The following is a 14,379-nucleotide window of genomic DNA, read 5'->3' as shown; positions in this document are numbered from 1 at the left end:
GTTGATAGAAGCCAAAGCATCAAGCGCCAGTTAGCAGCATCATAAGACAGTGCAGTGCTCGCCTTCAACCGTGCTAAATTGGCGCGTGCTGTAAGTGCATACCTTGGCACAAATCCCTGCAGTATGTGACAAATAAGAACGGTAAGCGGACAGCATATAACCACCAACATTGCACGCAAAAGGGGCAGCTAAAATTTGAACATGGCGGCACCTTCATTGGCATGCTTTGTCCACAACTAAACAAATCTTTTCACAGACCGGGCACTAACCTTTCTGTACCGAAGCCGCAGCAGATGTGCCAGGGTTGTTCATGGCGCGCACACCAGTCAGTTCGATCGCACCCGTCCGTGCAACAGGCACAGTCTCGTTTACTACAACAAAAGCTACGGCACCAAACCGCCGCCGCGGCACCGGCGGCACCTCCAAGCAGGGTGGGTGGCGGGAGATGAGCGGTGGCCCGCCACCCACGCTTGGGGGTGCCGCCGGTGCCGCGGCGGCGGTTTGGTCAGGTTTGGTGCCGTGGCTTTTGTTGCAGTAAACGAGACTGTGCCTGTTGCACGGACGGGTGCGATCGAACTGACTGGTGTGCGCGCCATGAACAACCCTGGCACATCTGCTGCGGCTTCGGTACAGAAAGGTTAATGCCCGGTCTGTGAAAAGATTTGTTTAGTTGTGGACAAAGCATGTCAATGAAGGTGCCGCCATGTTCAAATTTTAGCTGCCCCTTTTGCGTGCAATCTTCGTGGTGATATGCTGTCCGCTTACCGTTCTTATTTGTCACATACTGCAGGGATTTGTGCCAAGGCATGCACTTACAGCACGCGCCAATTTAGCACGGTTGAAGGGGAGCACTGCACTGTCTTATGATGCTGATAACTGGCGCTTGATGCTTTGTCTTCTATCAACCAGGTACTCACGGCACTCGTCAGTGATTAACTGCTTAGGGCGACGAAGCTCATTTTATGCTTTTTTTGTTCTTGGCCCCGATTCTCCATACACTGTTCGTTTTGATCACATCCGGGTGAAGTACTTGCATATGATATCGCTCGAGCATCACTGCTTGAAACTAGTGATACATATTGAGCACCAAAAGCTCAGCACTGAACCTTTTACAGCCAAAAGCGGCAGCTATATGGATGATAATGTTACATATATGACCTGCGCGTTGCTGGATGTTGAAGAAGAGGACGATTAACAGTAGTGCCGCGAAAGGAAGACGAAGCTGAAGAAACCGTAGAGACTTGCCTGAACACTTGCTCTACTGTGCTGTGGACGCTTGCCCTTCATCTGCTGTGGTTTCTGTGCTAGCCTTCTGCCCCGTATCAATATTCTGCGTACCCTTGATGAAATTTTACCTAGTTTGCATCGGGTACGACAAAAGCATAAGCTCTGTTGAGACAACAGAAATGATAACGTAAATACCTTTTAGACAACTCCATTATAGCACAGAGACGACGTAGCGGTGCTTCGAAGTAATGAACTCGCTACTGAACTCCCCTTATGTGTGTGTGATTTTTTTCCCTGTACCTTTAGTTTCTTACACTCCTTACTAGAGCCCTGCACGGGTTGGATTTTCAAGCCCCTTCCCTGGCCCACGTTTGAAGACCATCCCAGGCCCATGGTTCCAAGCCCATCGGCAATGATTACATGGCCCGGACCCGGCCTGCGCTTCCACGACAGGGCCCGTGCCAAACCTACAAAGTAAGTCTGAGCAGACGCCTTAAAAATGTATTGCTTAACTAGCACATCACAATAAATCAAGATGAGAGACAAACCTTGCAAAATATTCTTGGTAGAGAAGGGCACAGTTAAAGCACCGACAGAAGCAAAGGCATGGTGAAGAATATTTTGACAAGTCATTTTATGTAAAGCTATCTAGCACAATGTACATTTAAAAGGTATGGATTACGGGCATTTTAACTATGACTCCTTATAAGCAATTGGCTCTTGGTGCAAGTTCTTTGCTTAATCACCTACAAAAAGACTGCCCCTGGCAACTTTGCTCCAGGAACATGAGTGGGCAAGGGCAGAAAAAACCAAAATTTACATATTCATTGAAGAAATCACAGCCACATTGCCACATCTCTGTGGAGACGAAAATCGGTAGTGACTGTTCATTGTTCATGTATATGTTATTGGATATGTAAAGATTCCTAAAGCAATAAGCTCTTATCCTACAGCATTTATTGTAGCATAGAAACATTCTTTGGGGGGGGGGGCAAAGCAGACAGTCAGAATTTTTATGAACAGATGGCTGCCTGCCGAGCAGGTAATTGAAGGTCCTTGTCCAGGGGCTGTTATGAGGCTTCAAATGTCCGGCCGTTAGCAGTAACACAAAGGTTAGAAGCTACCCTCTTGCTCACTGATTGCTGAGAAATCCTAAGCTGATGGTGTTGAGTACTTCAGTAGGCACGTGCTTATGCAAACGGGCTGTGTCATGCATGACAGGTTACAGCACTTCATAACACCTCCATTGTAGCACTGTTCGCTATCGAGTTTTGAGCCTTTCCTTTTTAACTTTTTTCACTTGTGTCATTGAATGCAGCCCGGCATGTTCGTACTAAATTACTTGGACAAAACACCTAGTGGCACTGATTAAACTCTGTTTACAAATGATCTTTCTCTCATTCTCTGTCAACATATGTACTAGTAGTGGTTTATTCATAAACCACTGGAATGATTTTAGTGCTGGAATTCCATCTCCAAAAGAAGCCATACACAGCTTTACCCAGCTTGGCCTGGTTCCGCCACTGCAAGCTGCAAGCCCAGGCCTGCATGTCAAGCCCGAGCCAGGTCCGGACCCATAAAAATGGCAATTTTCCAGCCCGGCCCAGGTTTTCGGGCTGTCCGAATTCATGCTCTGCTCCATACACTGTTGAAATTATTTGCCGAGAATAAGTTCTCAGCAGGCAGTACTTTGGTAATCTTTGTTAGGAAAAAATTACATGCTGTAATGTTTTTGCCCTGGAAACTTGGGTGATATCTGGCTTACACGACTACCTCAAAAATATCACCCAGACGGGTCCCTTGCCTGCAGTCGCTTGCTGTACAAACAGCATTGCAATTTATTTGCTGACACTATGGCGCATGTAGTGCGAAACAAAAGGAGGTCATTATTTGCTAAAAGATGATTGTGAAAGTATGAAAAATTTCAGTCACTGCTATTTTCATGGGAAAATGTCGCATGGCCTTGTATAGCCAATTAGGGCCAATTGATGAGAAATTTTTGCTCAAGATTTCTGCCAGCAGAGTAGGCACTGCTGTCATTTCTAATAGCTATTTCGTTCTTCATTCAATTGCTTCGGCACCAACATGTTCTGTTGTCTGTGTTTTGTGCACCCATATTCTGTTCGTTGCTTTAAAACATTTCTGGGTAAGTGCAGTCGAGACCGCGAGCATAGTGTTGGGCAAATTCACCAGGCGGCATAACAAAAAGAGGCAGTGTAATGTAGAGGAATCCACTTGTGCTAAAGACAGAGACTGCAACCATGCCAGATAGGTTGCCGAGACCTCGAACGAGACGCCAGACTAGCCTATTGCCGAGAAGCTTACCAAATGCGGAATCGAGCCAAGATTGAAGCGGCAGCAACAAATGCGGCACCGGCCGATGGCTAATGCTCTTGACTTGGTTCAAAGAGAGCTGAACCTCTACAATTTTTAATATTTCATAACAAAGGCTTCAAGGATTTGCCTCAAGTGATTCCAGGTAGCCCTGCATGCGCAAACCTTTGTCACGGATACACCTGCAAGAAACAAATAGTGGCGCGTAATTGCTCCAAGCGATGTTCTCTTTGTTTTCCTTTTTAACTTGATACGATAAAAAGCACCCTGTGTGGCAGTACCTGCTGACTTTGTCATGTCATGTGGCCTTGTGATGTCACGCAACCTGACGGACAGTCATTGCAGTGCTGCTTCACTTTCCTGCCACTTGCCAGATACATGCCCATAATTTTTCATGGATGCAAGATTTTCTGCAGTATGGGACCCATCACAATATTTTTTGTTGCCAGAATCCAATAGTGCAGTGTTTCGTGACTTTTTTGTCGCTTGTCCGGCAGCAAGACACATTTATTGCCGAGATATTTCGATTTCAAGTTGAAGAGGTCTGTTTTCCTTCCAAGGGATTTAGACTTGGGAAAATGACACAAACGATGGTGTAAACACGTGATTCTTGATGCATAGCGAACAGTGCAATCTAGCAGCAGCTGAAATTAAAGCTAGAGTTCGCCAAAGCCGTCTATTTGTTTGCACCAGGCATAGATCCTGAGCTTGACTGCAAAGTTCTCGCAATGAATCTTGACCTTGGCAGCCACAGAGCATGCAGTGCTTTTTAGAGTTGAGGTCACTTGACTAACAGGATAGAATGTATGAGCGCCGACGTGGCGGCAAAGTTTGTAGCTAGCGAAGCTATGGATGCGGCCACTGACATTGCCGAGCTACCATCACGAGTGACGAGTAAAGACTGCTACAGATGGTCTTTTTTGAATAGCAGCAAGGGGTGAACAATACATTGTGGCAGAAAGTTAAAAGAAAAAAGGGGTACACAGGGCGTGTTTTGCTCAATTTAATTCGTTTCCTTCACTATTGTATTTCTTAATATGAACCAACTGAGCTCCCTTTCGTTCAATGCTTCCTTGGATGTCTACACCTTATGTGGTGTACTCTAGCGTCGCTGCCCTGCAGATGGCAAACTGATGTGCGAGTAATGTCTGTGCATGCACGCTGGGACAGCAGAAAATAGAGAAATAGAAATATTACGAGATAGTTTAGTAAACTCCTATGCTTATCATAGATATGAGACATCGGTGACACTATTAACAGCCAGCAAAAGCATTCAGCACACTTGGGATGCAATTGTTTAGCGGTGAGTGAAAAATGAGTAAAAAATGCAATTGCACTACACAAGTAATGTAATGCGAGAGGTCTCAGCTGTTCGTGTGGCGCAATGGCTGACATTCAGTTAAAACTCGAAAGGACTTAGGATTAAATCCCGTTCGAGGCTGGGGTTTGTTTTTTTTTGTCGCTTTTTTTTTCTTAAGCACCCATGCCATTTTAAATCTTACTTTTTCCAGCCTTTCTTTTCTTTCCCAGCTCCACTCGGGTCTGTGCAGGTTTATTCTGCCCAGTAAGTTATAACTTAATCCTGTGTGCATTTCATACCAGATTTTTCAATAGAGAAGCGCTTACTGAGGCATGAACTTCATCAGAGGAAAACTCTGCTGCTCCGCACTTGTAAACCAAAGCATGTATATCAAAAATGAAACCTTGTGGTGATGCCAAATGCATAGCTGTGACTTCAAAGAATCAAAACATACCAAAACGAAACTGACTGCCTATGGCACTGCCAAGCGCAAATTTATTTTTGGCTTCCAATATTTAGCTTGTCTTTTTGCCATTTTTGAAACAAAAGTTAACAATTCAAACATGCAACCATAATACATGTTAGGCAGCCTCCGGGATCCCTTGCATGCCATTGTGCATGCATTTGCGATTTCTGTATTTCTCAATGCCTGCATTTCTGTTCTCTTTTTTCTACGTTATAAGAGTTTTGTTTTCAGTGAAAGTGGTGTTTTTGTGATTAGGAGCCAGTATACCATCGCTGCAAGCCTACTTTTTCTTTCAGTATTCCTTTAGCACTACTTGCAGGTCTACTGCAGGTCTTTCGTATTTTACTCTGAACAATTTTTTACCCATGCTTTTCATTAAGATTTTCGAAGCATGATGGGTTGTAGCGAATGGATTTGATTGCACCTGAAAACTTCAAACACAAATTGAGAGCCTGTAATTTCTCTTTTTGTTTTGCTCACTGCGTGTTCTTTGCGAATGATGAATTTGACCACTTGCTTCACGAGGGAAGGCTCGCGGACATTGAAGCTACTTCGATTGCCCGTCACTAGGTACAGTTACAGCAGTCTCGTAGCTCACTGGGTGCATGAGGTGTTTAACGTTACTACTCCTTATTGCCATAGACACCAGCAGGCTCAGCATATGTATCTAGGCATGCGGCTTCTTGTTGGTGGACCCCTTATCATTTATACTGCGCAGTTTGTTGAATAATGGAAGCGTACAAGTTGACGCAGGAAATGAAATGCCATGCAGTCCTCATCGCACTGGCCGGGCGCCACAGCGACTTGGAAATTGCCAACTTTCTGAATGTAGCGAAGTCTTTCGTTAACAAGGTGCGAACAGAACTGATGTGCTGTGACGGTGACGTGGCATTTGTGGCGAAAAGGAAAAAGCACAGTCAGGGGTCAGACGTCATCAGAACACCTGATTTTCTTCAGAGGCTGCAAGTCATCGTGAGTGACAACCCAGAGAAGTCAATGCGGGCCATTGCAAAGGAGCTCGATGTCGCAGAGTCAGCTGTCAGGCTTGCTGTGCCCGAGGACAGGAGGTACCATTTCTGTGTCATGAGGAGGGCGCAATTCTTTTCTGTTAAAGCTCGAGGGAATCGTCTGCTCTGGTCCAACCGCTTGCTAGGCAAGCTGAAGAGCCTGGAATGCTCTTTTTGTTTCTTTCAGATGAAAAGAACTTCGATCAAGACCAAAAAGCTAATTGCGATAATGAAAGATGGCTTTACGGAAGCGCTAATGAGGTGCCGACAGCATTGTACACAAAATTTCTGTCTGTGATGGTGTCAGCAGCCGTCAGCAACAAGGGTGATGTCATGCTGCCACACTGTTTTGCAGAAGGACTTCGCGTTAATGCTGCCGAGTACGCAGAGGTGCTTGCCACCGTTGTGAAGCCCTGGACTGATACTGTTTCGAAAGGAAAACCTTGTGTCTTTCAGCAACATTCGGCTCTCGCCCACACCGCCTGTGTCACCCACGAGTGGCTGGCCAACAACTTCCAATAACCACATCACTCCCAACTTGTGGCCTCCTAGTTGTCCAGATTTGAATCCACTCGGCGTCGTTGAGAGAGAAGGCGACAAAAGACCACATAATACAAAAAACTCTGAAGGTCGCCACTGCGAACTCAATGGGCAGTATCTCTAAGAACCACATGATCCGTGCATGAAGCCATTTCCGAAGCCGAATTGAATTGGTTATTGCTGCAAGTGGCGCATTCATTGAGTAATGTGAAAATAAACAGTAAGAGAAATATCTCCTAAAGTTTGATGAAAATATATATATATATATTTGCTGGAGATATTCTCTGCCTGAAGCCAACATTGCATCCTCAAATGCCTCGCGCACCCGATATATTGCAAGATATGAGGCTCGAAAGTTCAGGCACAAATCAAAATGCAGTACTTATTCTGTATCTAATTTTGAGCAAATTATGTGTGCAAAAAAAAAAGAAAACGAATTCATCTCAAATTTTGACCACCGAGGTCTTCTTTATACGTCTGCAGAGCTTGCAAAGCTCGTAAACAAGCTGGAAAAATCGATTTTTTAAATTATTTATTTCATTTCGATAATTGAGATTAAGACAAGCAGCATTCATAATTTTGAGATGTTTTTGTAAAGCCCAGAGGTTCCCGAGCCTGGATATTCTGCCCATGACAAAAAAATTACTCTTCGCATAGAGAAGTTCTACGTCCAGATGAGGTTCTGTTTTTATGTGAAGTCACTAAAGCAAGAGCAGAGCTCTAATCCAGAGCAGATAATGCACCTGAAGGTGAGGAGATGGAAAAAATTATGTTCTAGGGCTCTATTTATTGACTCTGCCCGCGTCTTGTGTATTTTCAAATTTAGCAGCTTAATTCATTCACGTGCACGTAGTTCAGTGACATTTTCATATAATTCTGTAGTGTTTCTTATGTTGGTACCATATGCTTGAACTATTTATATTCACTTAAAGGGGTCATGACAGCTAAAATTTGAGCATAAACTGATTATTGCATTTCACTCCATTCACGTTAATTATAAATCCTCGAAATTTGAGATTTCAGTGCAGTTGATAGTTTAAAATGAATTTTTATTATTAATAGCGAAAGCAGCTTTATGGTTTGGCAACCTTGGGCGCTGACGTCACACGATGTCATCCCCATGTTTTCTGCTATTCATGGTGACTGTGGCACTCTTGCATGCATGCCGTGGATTGTGGTCACTGAGAGAGCCTTTTTCTTTGTTCAGCAAAAATATTTCATTCGAATATTTTTTTTTTACTTTGGCAAGCCTTCACTATAGTGTGCAACCTTAGCGATCCTTGGACTTGTTTTGGGCTTCGTCTAGAGATTGTCGAGAAGGCCAAAATAGATGTGCTCATGCTGTATTATTTAAGCATACAATCTGAAGCACATTATTCTTACGTTTTGAGAGTTAGCTTGTTTAGCAACAAGCGCTCCCATATATAAAAAGGCACATGGCCAACGTTTCCTTCCTGGTCTTAAATCGGTAACCAATCAGCAACACAGTTGATATGAATCGAAGTTCGGTTTACATCCGGCTTCTGTTTTGATGAGCAGTCAAGGTCGACAAGTCTCGTTCTGAACGAGGCCAATTTGGGAAAGCGACCCACGGTTTGCGTTTGCAAGTGTGAACATCGGTCAATCTGAGCTGTTCCTTAATCGCACACCCTTTGCAATCCTCAATCGTGAATGGGCCTTTAAACTGCACGCTGGTCACATGTTGGTTACAGTCAGTCCGCAGTAAAACATCTTCAGAACACAGCGGGCCTGTTTGTAAGCAGCACAATTTCTGCCGCCAAGAATTGTAGAAATGCCTTTATGACTTATTGGAGATTTAATTGACCACATGCTCCGAAGTTTCTTCAAAAAGCCGATATTTCTGCTATAAAACATTAACATTTCTGCTCCATAGCTGTTTCAGAACGTCTGTTCTGCTTTCTGCTCCATTTAGCTGTTCCAAAAAGCATATTTGCTTGCTCCAAGAGCTGCTCTAAACACCTATTTTGGCCACGCACACCTGGTACTGCTTTTCACGAACCCCTGTCCAAAAGTGCTGGAAGAAGACAATAACGATGCTATTTTGGGGCCTACTTCACGGAACTTCAGCACTCAGACTTCGACTACCTTGAAGGAAAGTCATCCTTGCCGCTTAGAGTGTTCAGACGTGGACTAGCCTTCCTAGCGCTTTATAATGGCGTTCGCACCCTGACCCCCTACTTACTTGTCCCTGTGGGCCTTCTCGATAAAATCCTACAGGCCCCTCATGATGAGCCCACAGCTCCGCGTGTTAACTTTATTTTACTCTCAGTCGCATTCAGGTTAAATAACATGGGCCCATATTGGTCTCGTCTATCTGCTAATGTCACGCACTATGTCAGGAGTTGCTGCGACTCCTAACGCCACCGAACACTGCTAACAAGACTGCAGGATATACAACCAAACCAATCACTTGCGAGGCCATTCCAACAGATCGGCATGGACTTACTAGGTCATTTCCCGACATTGAAATCTAGCAACAAGTGGATAATAGTAGCAACTGACTACCTGACTCGCAACGCCGAAGCAAAGGGCCAAAGGCTTCTTCAGACTAATTATCGTTGTAGAAAGCGAGAAGCACATCATAATAACCGTCGTGTAAAAACCCCACTTTTCGTTGTCCGTGGCATTGTCCTCCTTGCATGCATTAGCAGTCAGTCGGCCTGAAAATTAAGCTGATGTAACTAGTTTCTCGCTTTAATGTCAGCACAGTAGCCCGCCGCGCTGTTGCTGCCGGCTAGGAGCGGAGAAGCAGGTCAACTCCATTCCACCTTGTGTATGGCAGGGAGCCCGAAAATTCCGAGAGCACTGTGGAATCTACACAGCAGAAATGCGAAAGGCAGAGCGTTGCTGGTGCACACGGTGCATCACGTTTGCTCTCATTATCATTATCAACTAAATGCACCGTTATCATTGCTAATGCCGTCATTGTCATTATCACTAATTGCAGCGTTATTGTCAGCGCTACTATCGTCGCATGTGAGACAACCTCCAAGCTTGCCTTGCAGCGCCGGCTGAGCACTTTACCATAGATGGTCCAGCGAGGTATACAAGTACATCGTACTCAAGGGCTCCAACACCAGATGGATGCTTTGAACGCGAAGGTTGACAGAGGAGTACGGAATTCCACAAGCCGGCCTGTTGAAGATATTCCAGCTTGCGTGGAGAGAGCAGATCCATAACCAGGTTTGAGAAGCAAAAATGAAGAGATGGCACAGCGAAGCATGGGCAAAGTCATCCCTGGCGGTGGACTCCAGCACAAAACACACCATCGCTAATGAGAACATCTATGACAACACACGAGACAGCGGACGGCAGCGGGTTACTCTGCGAGGCACGGAGTGGTTTTCTGCGCACAAGTGCTCCAAGTGCCACGCAGCCGATAAAACCATACAGCATGTTGTGATCGAGTGCCCGAAACTGTGGCCCTCCCCCCCTACAACTGCGATATCAGCACTGATGGAGACTCTTTCGACAGCACTTGGTCTGCAGTCGATGTCACCACCCAAAGAGCACACCCCTGGGTAGGGCAGTAGAGGTGACAAAGCACCGCCTTGACTGGTGGCGTAAACGAGAAGATTGTTGAAGGACTCTCCCCTTCTTTTCCTTCCTTTTTTCTTTTTTCTGGACTTTTGACCAATGCACAGCAGTTGGTATAGTTTTTGTTCTTTTTCTACTCCTTTATTTATTGGCCTAATGAAGAACTCTGTGATCCCTCACTACAAAGGGGAGTGGCCGCATCAGCATCATGCAGACAAGGAGAATTATGATGTGTGTTTTAACTCATCCTCACGATAGACGAACGCCCGCCGGGGTGGCGCAGTGGTTACGGCGCTCGACTACTGTTTCCAAGAATGCGGGATCATAACCGGGCTTCGGCGGCCGCTTTTCGATGGAGACGAAAGCAAGGCCGCCTGTGTTCTATGCAATGTCAGTGCACGTTAAAGAACCCCAGGTGGTCAAAATTTCCGGAGTCCTCCACTACGGCATCTATCATAGCCTGAGTCGGTTTAGGATGTTAAACCCCGCAAACCAAACCAAAGCAAACCAAATCACTGTAGACAAGATTAATGTGTCGTTCTCGATTCCAGGCGTGGCGCAGTTGGTTAAAGCTTAGGCTGGCGATGCGAGGGATGCAGGTTCGATTCCCGGTGGATGCAGGATTTTTATTTTTCCAGTGACATTAGTTTCGGTTTCATTTGATGTAATTTGATTGAAAGCTATATTGTGACCGAACGAACGCCGACAGTATGAGCCCTTAAAGCTCAGCTGCATCACTTTTCGAGAATTCTGCGACCTTCAAGAATTTGACTCTCCATAAGCTGTCGGTAATTGTGCTATCTTTAAAACTGATGAAGTAATCAACGATTACAATTCAAGTTTCTTCTCACAGCACTGAAGGACTGCGTAGAGGCTCAATGATGACATCACGGACGGCAATATTTTTTCTTTTCGTTACCTTCGCCCACATCATGCGGTGCCTTTTTTGATGCCATCAAACAATGTTTCTGGGCCTTCAATTTTGGCAGCCTTGTTTTTACTTATTCCAACCAAGCCATTCTAGGCGGGAAACATACCGGTGCCGTTAATGATGTCATTATGTGCCCCCCCACGCGTCGCTGTGTGGTGAGAAGCTCGATAGCTGAAGCGGTTTAAATCGCTATTTGCGCCATTGTTTGAAATGCTAGAGCGAAGATATCTTGCATGCTTAACCTAGAAGCTGTAATCATTTGATTTCTTGAAACTCATCACAATCTACAACCGGTGCAGGTTCCTTTTAAAGGCTTTCGCCTTAATACAGCGCTCGATGTCATGCTGATGCCACATGTAACGGAAAAGGACAGCCTCAGTGTCACTGCCTACCTTCAGCGTGCAGAAGCAGCCCGACGACTCTTCCAGCTGCTCATAAAAAGCCGGCAAGGCACCAATGCCTAACGTAACCTACAATAACAATGAAAATTACAAGCCAGCAGACCGACTCTAGGTTTGGATGCTGAATCACCATCGAGGATTTAATGAAAACCATAAATTTTATGCTGCTGTTTCCGCAAGTCAAGTTCACTCATCTAGATGAAATGGGCTATGAAATTGTCCCCAGATGCTGCTGACAGCACCCCAGGGGTGATACATGTCCAGAAATTGTATGTTGTGTGCCAAAAGCCCTATTATAACTGATGGACAATGTTTATATTTTGCTTGATGTTTATTTTTGCCTACCTTTCTATTCAATGTAGAGCATTGGGCTGATGCTTATTTGAGGGGGAAGTCATACCGCAAAGCTTTTTTTTTTCACGCTTTACGCCACCTGGACGCAGCTTTTACTCTTTTTGTTGTACAATGATGATGCACAGAGATTTACCTCGAATAATTGCCACAACACAACACTGCTTCTGCATTGTTCTTGATCATTGTACTTGGCAGGTTTACCTCTGTTTCCTTGTTGCCTTTAAACTGAGCACTGGGCATTCTGTTGTTCGATGACCAGTACCTTTGTCGTGATTGGCACCTTGTTGCAACGAAATAAACTCTAAAAGTGAATCCAGTGTGCAGATAATGCTGTCAAACAGAGTACTGAGTTCTTTTTGGCTGATAGTAAATGATGTAATAAGAACACATGGTTGCAAGGAGCATATGTAGGCTCCTCATGAAATTACCTGTGCTCCTTCTGGGATTAGCCCGTCAATCAGTGTGATGAACCACTAGTTTAAGAAACACTATCACCAACCAAATTATTTATTGGAACCCAACGTTTCGCGACCAACTCGGTCCGTTCCTCAGGGGCGACTAAAGTTAGAGGCCCGCAGTAGCAGGCAGCGGCCTATGCTTAGCCGATCTGAAGAAGAATGGCTATACACGCGCCTTTATTCCAATGTGCTTCCTGCCGTAGAGCTAGCAGGACAAGAGGGTCAGTCAGCACGGAAACGACGAAGCGCCCTCGCATTGTGCTCCCATACTTGACGGGCACCAGTGAGGCGCTTGCACGCATCCTGCACAAATACGTCTTTGTGTCACCCAAACCTACCTCAACAGTCTGCCGTTTTCTTCCGCTACCAAAAGACCGTATTCCCAGAGAAAAATAACCAGGCGTTATTTATGAAGTCTCGTGCTCCGAGTGCTCTGCCTCGTATATCGGCGAAACAAAAAATCTCTGTCGGCACATATTGCAGCACAAAAATGACGCCCGGCAATTGAACTCGAAAAGCAACCCCCCTCGCCGAGCACTGCGAATGCGCCGACCACAAAATCGCCTTTGACGAGGTGAACATACTTGATGTGGAGACCAATCCTTTCAAAAGACGTCACGTCTTTTTTCGGTTCATCCGGCTGACAGCTGCAGCAGTGAACAGGAATCCGGGGACGCTACCCTGGCTCTGCTACACAATTGGCCTTCGCCACGTGTGCCTGCTGCTGCGGGCCTCAAACTTTAGTCGCCCCTGAGGAAGGGAGCGAGTTGGACCCGAAAAGTCTGGTTCTAATATAAAATTTGGTTGGTGATGGTGTTTCTTAAACTTTTGTTTCGAGTACCCAACCAGGCAGAGTTACACCGATGTTCTTGTTCAAGTCGAAGAACCAATAGGAGAAGCTTTAGGCCTTTCCAGTGACAGGCATCGTAAAGAACCAATGAGTGCGGAGAAGTCTATTTGCCATGTTTGAGCCTAGTCAGAGCCTCTATGAAGGCGCACAAAGGACAACTTGATAAGAAGTTATCTAGCTCATTTTGGATATGTTGACATTCATCCAGCAGTAGTTATGGCTGACTGCATGGCAGTGTAGCCTAGCCTCTGAAATCTGATTCCAAATATTGATGTCAACATACGCAGTTTACTTGTGCAATCTGCTGGTGTTGGCAATACCTGTACTTTTTTGTATTTTGTATTTTCCAGTCTACAAGAGTTCTATTTCTTGCTGTCTTTTTTTGAGACTCACTTTTGACAACTTGGAAAATCTTTCTTTTTGCAGAGTTCAAAGCCTGGAAGGACCATATGGAAATCTGTGAAGTGGCTCATTTTGTTAGTGGCAGGAATGGCTCATCTGCATACCATGCAGGTTTTTGCAAATGCACATCTGTTTGTTAGCAGACTTTGAAAAATATGAGGGCTAAGGAACCTGTTCCACATCATGTTCAAAATAGGCTGTGCTTATATGCCTAAGCTGCTTCTGACATTGCCATGGTGCTTTTGATTTTGTATAAAGTGCTATCTGAATAAAAGGTGCCTACATATTTTGTATGTTTAATGAACTCAAGCATGTGATGGCTCACATGCATGACATTATTAATGATGGTCCCCAAGATACACAGCATTTAATTGATGCTAATTATATGGAGTTAGCAGCACGTTAACCCTGTAACCACCAAATTAACTCCCGAAAAACATACCATCGCCAGGTTTAGTTGCAATGTCTTTCATACCATTCTAATTCTAAAAAGTTTCCTTCATTAGTAAAGCATGCTGTCACTTCGCCATCTTTGTTTTTTTTTTACCAGG

General features: G+C 44.9%; 1 long non-coding RNA gene across 1 annotated transcript; it reads left to right on the top strand.

The window, feature by feature from the left end:
• The first annotated feature begins 508 nt into the window (after window positions 1-508).
• On the top strand, window positions 509-14,105 carry LOC146172359 (uncharacterized). Its single transcript, XR_014702529.1, has 3 exons — window positions 509-637; window positions 1,580-1,701; window positions 13,853-14,105. It is a non-coding gene; the product is annotated as an uncharacterized LOC146172359 (long non-coding RNA).
• Window positions 14,106-14,379: the final 274 nt, after the last annotated feature.

The sequence above is a fragment of the Amblyomma maculatum genome, unplaced genomic scaffold (assembly GCF_055883805.1).
Source record: "Amblyomma maculatum isolate TAMU_Amacu unplaced genomic scaffold, ASM5588380v1 scaffold_13, whole genome shotgun sequence".
Classification (NCBI taxonomy): domain Eukaryota; kingdom Metazoa; phylum Arthropoda; class Arachnida; order Ixodida; family Ixodidae; genus Amblyomma; species Amblyomma maculatum.
Note: the sequence above shows the minus strand (reverse complement) of the source record. Positions and strands in the feature narration are given on the sequence as shown.